This window comes from Coregonus clupeaformis, unplaced genomic scaffold (genome assembly GCF_020615455.1).
Source record: "Coregonus clupeaformis isolate EN_2021a unplaced genomic scaffold, ASM2061545v1 scaf0713, whole genome shotgun sequence".
NCBI lineage: Eukaryota > Metazoa > Chordata > Actinopteri > Salmoniformes > Salmonidae > Coregonus > Coregonus clupeaformis.
In genome coordinates, this window is record NW_025534168.1 from 87,438 (window position 1) to 96,415 (window position 8,978).

An 8,978-nucleotide genomic window follows, 5' to 3' on the forward strand; every position below is an offset into this window, starting at 1 on the left:
AGAACTCATCAATGACTTTGATAACCTCTTTCAAGCTCAGGTCGTCTTGTAAATATAAAATGGTGTCGTCCACGTATTGCGAATTTTTTTGAATATCCCCTCCAGGTAATATAATGCCTTTGATGTTGTAATTTGTCCTAATTGCACATGCGAAAGGTTCAATATATAAAACATACAATAGCGCAGAGAGAGGGTCCCCCTGTCTGACACCTCGTAATTGCTTGATTACATTTCCAATATTCCCATTAATATTTACTCTGCTTCCCACATTACTATAAATACTTTTTACCCATTTCATAAAATTATTTCCAAAACCACATTTTTTCAGAACTTTAAACAAAAACTCATGGTTTACCATGTCAAAGGCTTTTTCCTGGTCCAAATTTACAGTAATAGCTGGCAGGTGCCTTTCCTCTAAATATGCTTGAACGTCTCTGTGCAATTGCAAGTTCCAGGTTAACTTTCTCCCTACCACACCACATGTTTGGTCTAAACCAACAACATATGCCATGGCAGAAGACAGACGATTAGTTATGGCTTTACTTAATAATTTATAGTCTACACACAACATTGTTAAAGGTCTCCAATTTGCTAGTGTCTTGGGGTCTCCCTTTTTGTAAAGTAGCGAGATTACCCCCTCGCACATTGAACCTCCCATATGCTCCAAACCAAAAATAACTCTAAATACTTCCAAAAGATGACATCCAATTAAATCCCCAAAAACTATGTAAAACTCTTTAGAGAGCCCATCCACTCCTTGTACTTTTATAATAATAATTGGTCATTTAGCAGACACTCTTATCCAGAGCGACTTACAGGAGCAATTAGGGTTAAGTGCCTTGCTCAAGGGCACATCGACAGATTTTTCACCTAGTCGGCCGGGATTAGAACCAGCGACCGGTTACTGGCACAACGCTCTAACCACTAAGCTACCTGCCGCCCATTTATCTTTCATGCTCTTCAGTGCCATATATATTTCATCTAAATTCAATTCCCCTTCTAATTGGTCTCTAATATCTAAAGGTATCTACACATCCACACATTTTAAAAAAGTAGTCCCCTTCTCATAATTAATTGTTTGCTTTTGGAATAGCTGAGAAAAGTGCTGGGTAGCGACACCAAGCATGCCATCTCCATCCTCAACCGTCTCCCCGTCTTGATTCAATAAAGCCGAAATGGTCCTCCTCTTTCCCCGTGACTTAATTTGTCATCATTATCCCATTTATCTTGCTGACTTTTAAACATGAAATCTCGAGCTTTCTTTTCAAAAAAGGCCTTCTGCTTTTTCTGCAGGATACACAATGTGTCTTTATCTAAACCACCACCATTCAAATTACCTTGGATGTGCAGATCTTCTAGTTCGTTCTGCAACTTATAAAAATCTTTGTATTTATTACGTGCTTTATCTTTGCAATAATTCTGAATAAAAATCTTGATTCGTAATTTTGTGCTCTCCCACCAGTCTATGACAGTAGAATAAAATGATTTCATGGTTACACAGCCCTGAAAAAATACCTAAATCTAGTCTCAAATGTTTTGTCATGTAAAATACCATTATTAATTTTCCAATATCCTTTTCCAAATTCAATTGTTTTTAATTCTACTGTCACAGACAGGCAACTGTGGTCAGAATAACATAATCTATGCGGTCCTTGGGGCCCTGCTGTTTCCCCAGGTGAAACCGGGATCATTTGCATGCGCCACTCTATAAGTATCAACCAAATTATATTTCTCTATTAGGTTTTTTACAAGATGCCCTCCCAGATTACCCCGGTCATATGATACATTAAAATCTCCCCCCTTAAAAACCTGTCTGTTTGTCATAAAAATTAATACCAGATTTGAATTGACGCAACAATTGGTGACCACCGACTGTGATCTGGTAGAAGGGACTTCGCTGGGTATTGTCCGGCCCATTGGACATCTCTGTCATTGAACGGTATGTTTCACAAAGAGTCTGGACTACTAAAAACAGGTAAGCAGACACCTATTGTTATATAACTAAAGTTCTGCACATTGGCTTTATCCAAATTAATTTTGTGAAACACCTGTCTGATGTAAGTGAACTAAATTATGAAACTATTATGAGTAGATAAGCACCATATTGTGACATGCAAACCTGTGGTGAATGTGATGTTAAACCATGGTACCATAGAGTATTTGTTCTACGGCAAGGTCCGTAGCTACGAGGGTAAGTGCGGTTAGGTTCGGAGAAAATACTGACATCTATCGGCAAGGTCCGTAACTGCGAGGGTACGGCTAGGTTCGAAGATACAGGGAATAATTGACTTAGTAATTGCTATCAGCAAGGTCCGTAACTACGAGGGGGTGCGGCTAGGTTCGAAGAATTACACCGCAAGGTCCGTAACTACGAGGGTACGGCTAGGTTCGGGAAATTTTAGATAAATACTAGCGACTGGCAAGGTCCGTAACTTCGAGGGTACGGCTAGGTTCAGCTGAGTATTTTTTTAGATAGGGAGGAGGATAGTAGGCGATGTTGAATTTGACAATGTAAAGGTAAAGATAATGAATAACTAGTATGACTAAACTGAAACGTTTGAACTGATATGATTGAACTGTAACGTTTGATGTTAAATAATTAAGTTGAAGCTATTTGGTTTATTATTTAATTTAACGGTTTATGTTTGACCCTGCAAAATACTGGTTAAATAATTAGACTGAAATAATTTGGTTTATCGTTGAAATATAAAGTAGAGAATATTTACATTTTTGGTCATTTGGCAGACGCTCTGGTCCAGAGCGACTTATGGGAGCGATTCAGGTTGAGTGCCTTGCTCAGGGGCACATCGGAGCAGATTTTTCGCCTGGTCGGCTCAGGGATTGGAACCGCGACCTCTCGGTTGTTGGCGCGGCGCTATTGGTCACTAAGCTGCCTGCCGCCCCATATGAGTTTAAGGTTGTGCCGTTGTTTGATCATGTGATAAGGTTTAATGGGTAATCAGACCATAACTAATGTGGGTATGGAAGTAATGTATAAACAGTGGAGAGCCAATAGGGGGCTCCATTGAACTATTATGTTTTGTTGGGCATTTCGGTGGCATGAGGTGAAGTCTTGTGTGTATGAGTGAATTCAACGGCTGGTGTGGGTGGTGACCGGATGCTACGGAGTGTTTGGTTTGGTGATGTTGAATGGATGATTTGTAGCGTGTTTTGGGGTTAAATAGAAAGACTCACTTATTCAATAGAGAATGGGTGAAGGGAGAGATAGCATTACTTTGTGTTGCTGAATGAGGTGAAAGCTAGTGCAGTTTTAATTTGGTGACGTCACTTGCTCTATGAACTGGAAGTATTTACTTTGAAAGCATCGCGGAATGTGTGGAGTGACTGGCAATGTATGGAGAGGGTCCCTGGTTCGAACACAGGTAGGGACAGTGGGTAAAGCTTTCGCATTGGGGCTATAGACCTAGATTACTACGTGGATTGAGAAATGTGAAAGGTTAAATTAGATAGTAGAAGTATTCTAGAAAGGTCTATGAAAATATGTTAAAAGGTCAACGTGCCTTCCCGTTGGATAGAAAGGAGCAAGGGGAGGGGTGAGATAGTTCAAATGATAGGAATATCATTAAATGTATGCTTATCAACGATAGCAAGTATTTGTTTTATTAATTAGGGCCTAATCAGAGAGAACAGTTTTAAAAATTGAATAGCGAACTGAAATGGCGATAGAGCTGTGAAAATTGAGTTGAGGACAAAGGAGAGTAATTTATGGCTCTGGTTAAAGAAAAGAAAATGGAGACAGTCAAGCGAGTTGGATTGGGCTGTGGGATTTCAGGTAGAGGTCTGAATGCCTGACTGGAAGGCAGTGCTTTGATAAATTCTAATTGTTATTACTTTATTCGATGGGTTGCTTGACGCCAGTGGTGTATGCAAATAGTTGGTAAATTCTAGAACGATAATTTATTTTCGTTACGGGGACCAGGGGGTGCAAGTGGCTTTGGCTGTTGTGCTGGGGGAATAGCGCCAGCCTGTGGTGGGTTCTGGATTTGTTAAATAAATAAACAAACTTATATTTTAAACTAAAGTGATGCAATAGGCTACAATTATAACATTATCAGAAAAGGGGCACAATGTAATGTGTAATAGTTATTACAATTATTATTGATAGTTATTACAGTTATTATCATTGATCCAGTAATGATAGCAGGATAGTAGAGGAAAGGCAGGGGATTAAATCTCATTTAGGGAAAGAGGAAGAGTATGAAGATATATTAGGGAGAAAATACCATTAACTGAGGGATATAAAACGTTTAGCTGAAAAAAGAAAACAGGAATAATTTACCTTACACCCTAATATAGACATTGCATTACTTTTGATGTAACCGTGATTGTATTGGCTAAAAAACTGAAAAATGATATTTACAGGGGGGACAGGAACAATAGAAGAGGAGACAGATTTTCCTAGGGGGTTGATAAAATAATTGATAATGGATCATTTGAGATGAGATCACATGTAGCAGAGTTAGGGTAATCAATTAAATAATCATTGTATACTCTAGGAATTTTGAGTGGTTTTATGGATTAGTTATGAGGAATTAGATTGATACAAACAATTATTGATGGGTTAGGGCTGGGGATATCTGTATCATGTTGTGTGTGTACTACCATCTTTAGATTATAACCAGGAGAAAGAGAATTTGCTTATCTCATTGGAATGTTGCCCAGGGCTAGGGGGAGCACAGTGAATTTTATGGAGTTTTTCGGTTTTGGCTGAGTTTGGGGTATATAGGATTTCTTATGAGAATGAATGTCATGAGGACTTAATGAACACATTGGATAAGTAACATTTATGAAATATTTAGAATAATGGTAATGTTTGGTATACTATGGGATGGAACAGTTCGTTGAATAATTTCAATTGCCTCTGAACTCTGTTTTAACTTTCTGGTGTTAATTAATCATCCACACTAGTAAATTCTAAAGGCATGAGAGGAGGACTTTAAGATAATTTATTTTACTAAGTTGAGGGTAATTTGAAAAAGTGTGAAGAAGATTATAATTTGGTAATAATATATATGATTTGAACCATAAAACAACAGAAGAGAGAGAGAGCTTTCCCTGAATGAGGGATACCTGTTGCTAGTCAATTGTACCAGTCTTGGATTACTTTTACGGGATAGAAGTAAATTGAGGTATTATCAAATGTTGTCATTTAAATTTCATTTTTAGTATGCTTTAATAAACAACAAGTTGGTAATTTAAACTAAATTAATGCAATGAGCTGCAGTAATCAGAGGAAGGCACAATCTAATGCGAAACAGCTATTACCTAGATCATTTATTTAGCAATGAGATCAGGAATATAGGAGCAATAAAGAAGCAAGGGACTGTCTCAAACATAAAAATAAGGGATGGCAATTGGATGATAAATTACCAATATTACCTAAGTGATTGTTTAGGTAGGTGGTAATATTGACACATGAGCAAAACATGTGTCAAAGGGGGGATGGTAGGAGATGATAAGGAGATGGTAGGATTAAATAATAAATATATACGAAGGAGAGGACAAAATACTTTTTAAAAATTGAGAGCTGAACATGTGTGAAGATAATTTATTAACCACACCCGTATGTCAGAGGTTTTGTGCCCCACAGGTGAACTAAAGGAGAAGGTGACCCACTCTATCTAACCAGGTGACTGGTGAGCATCCAGTCCATAAAGAAGAAAAACTGGAAGCAGGCCTGTTGGGAAGGGCCCCTACCAAGTCCTATTGGTCACGGCCTTTGCCATTAGAATAGCTGAGAGATCCACCTGGGTGCATGTCACACACTGCAAAAAGGTAAACCCAGCTACACCTGACGAACAAACACAGAGTTAGGAGAAAGAACCGATCACCACTAGGGCTCGAGGGTTGGCTCCTTTAACGAAGATTCCCTTACCCTGTCTGATCATCCCTGTGTGAGTTCGATAGAAGGTAAAGCAATGGGTTGGCCTCTGGCGTCTGACATGTTCTCAGGCGAGGGGTGGGGATTCACAGATCTCCTGACGGTAGGTAGCTGTCTGATTGTGGGGGCCATATTCCTAACACACTCAAACCCTCCTGATCCGCCCAGAAGTAGTAGTTAACCTAACACAAGTTGATAAAATAATACCTGAGCACAGTCTACGAAGGCATAGGAGACAGCTAGACGTAGGGAAAGGGGAAGTACTAGCGACTTTAGGGAAGGACATCACCTTTTGAGGTCTTTTGCGGACCAGTTGGGGACTACTGGCTGGTAGTATCGTAAAGGATGGGAGATATATATGTATGTCACCATGTACATCCTGGGACTATGTAGTTGCTCACACCGAGCGGGGTGGGATGTCAATCTCCATACACAGTTTAAGGACAGGTGTAGTATTGTGAAAGTAGGGAATTACCAGAAATGGCAGTGCGACCCATATAAGGGTAGGTACTGTCTGAAAGTCTGAATTACGCTAAAACAGGTTACAGACCTGACAAGTGAGATATCCTCTTCAACTGGGGCACCCTTATAGAGTAAACCTCTCTGAGGGAGGTAGTGAGACCGGGGCTGTGGTGAAGATAGTGCAAACTATAGACCTGAAGGAAGTAGTACAGGTGGAGACAGGGTATAGAGATCCTAACCTGTGGTTGGAATGGATTCAGTATACGGCAAGAACTATGTCTAAAGAGGACTGTTATGCCTGTGGGACAGCCAAACCAAGGTTAACAACTACTCCGTTCCCCTTGACAGGCTTTAACTCTCCGTCAGGTTTATCCTCCATGATTAAATTGTTCAAGCCATCTGGGAATGTGGTGAAGGAGTCTTGTAGTAACTTGCACTATCTGTATCCCCCAATAACAAAGTCACCCCGACCTAGGTTGCCTCCGTTTGAAGTCTCAGGGGATTCTTATTATTGTTTTTCTAGGACTAATAAGATAGGATACAGGGTAGGGCATCTTAGCTCCTGCTCCCACACAGAGAATGTCACAACTAAAGAGACCATGACTAATCTCTCCTCTTTGGTGCAGCCAGAGGATTTTAGGAACCAAAACCAGGCCCGTGCTTACATCTGATGGTTGTGTGGTGATAACAGATTGTGAACTCACCTACATACGCAAACAATCAAACGTGTCAGAGACTGGTGAGTTGTCACGTAGAAAGTGGGACCTCCTCCCGGGGATCCTTTGATGAAAGGATATATATATTGATGGGATAGGAGTACTCTGAGGGGTTCCAGAAGAATTCAAAGCTAGGAATCAGATCGCAGCTGGGTTTGAATCAAGTCTTTTCTGGTGGTCAACAATTAATAAAACGTAGATTGGATAAATTATATTTACTATAACCAGCAAAGATTTATAAACCACACTCGTGATGCAATAAAGGGATTGGCTGAGCAGACAGCGGCAACTAGCTTAATGGCATGGCAGAATAGAATAGCTTTAGATATGCTTTTGGCTGAGCGGGGCGGAGTTTGTGTTCTGTTTGGATCTATGTGCTGTACTTTCATCCTCAACAATACAGCACCGGACGGGTCCGTGACCAAAGTGCTTCAGGGACTCACCACGTTGGCAAACGAACTGGCTGAGAACTCTGGTATTGATAGCTCCCTAAACAGTTGGTTTGATAACATATTTGGTAAATGGAAAACTATTGTTGTAACTATTCTGGGTGAAGTTATAGCTTCTATGGGTATACTTGTTCTTTGTGGATGTTGTCTTATTCCCTGTGTCCGAGGGTTGGTGAGCAAGGCGATAGAAAAAGGCGGTTTCCCAACAGATGGTGAGATACGGCCCAATCCTAGACTCCGACCTAAGGAATGAAGGATATGACCTACCAGGCTTGGTGGAGTGACACCCTAGAGGGATTGGGGGCCAACATATACTTCCCTGTTTGTGTTTTATGTTTTAATAATCTTGTGTTTTGTGTTCTATTAATCCTGTGTTTTATGCTTTATTAATCAAGTTAACCATTGTGAATGTTTGTCTTTCCTTATGTGAAGGTTTGAAGTTCCTGGGTGGCTGGTAGCCAACCTAGTACAAGTTGGGTGTAGATGGAAGGACTGAAGGCCTTTTTATTATCATTATTGCCTATTAATAAAAGTGTGATTTTTTTTTGTATTGTATTTTAATGAGTGACACCCTAGAGGGTGTCAATAGGGATTCCTGAATTTCCCTGAAATTTCTTATTTTGGGTTTTCTTGTTTGGGTTCACACCCAGTGGGTGTGAAAAAGGGGGACTGTGGGGTTCTATTTTCTTATAACTGGATGTGATGCCTAGCTTAGAAAGAATGCATTAATGATTAAACATAATAGCTTTGTACTGTACTGATATAAATTGTTTAACATAACAAGCTGTGATTCATGTGAGGAATGTTAGGGAGTAGGGTGAGACAGACTTGTATTTCTCACAGACACATTGTCTCTTTGTTAAACCGCGCTCAAGGACATGTACTGCAAAAAGGTGCTGACTCTACAAGTTGTGATGATAACAACTTATGCCTGGCAACAGTGTGCAACAGTGAAGCGCCAAGGGCCTGGGACCAGCCTGTGTGCCAACGATAGGCTGAGTAAGTCTAAACCACGCTCAGTCTCTACTCTGATTGGCCAGCAGGGAGCGGGAACTATCTCTGTCAGAGTATTTGAAGAAGAACTTAGAACAATGGATCAGTTCTCTGAGTGCCCTGTGTGGTATTTCAGTGGACCCGTATATACGAACATCATATTTACCATTGAAGTGGTTTGCATTAATTAAAATACTAGTCTATTTTAGAAGATGTGTATTGACCTCTTTTTGTTCCTATACCAGATTTGAATTGACGCAACTTCACAATTGGTGACCACCGACTGTGATCTGGTAGATGGGACTTCGCTGGGTATTGTCCGGCCCATTGGACATCTCTGTCATTGAACGGTGTGTTTCACAAAGAGTCTGGACTACTAAAAACAGGTAAGCAGACACCTATTGTTATATAACTAAAGTTCTGCACATTGGCTTTATCCAAATTAATTTTGTGAAA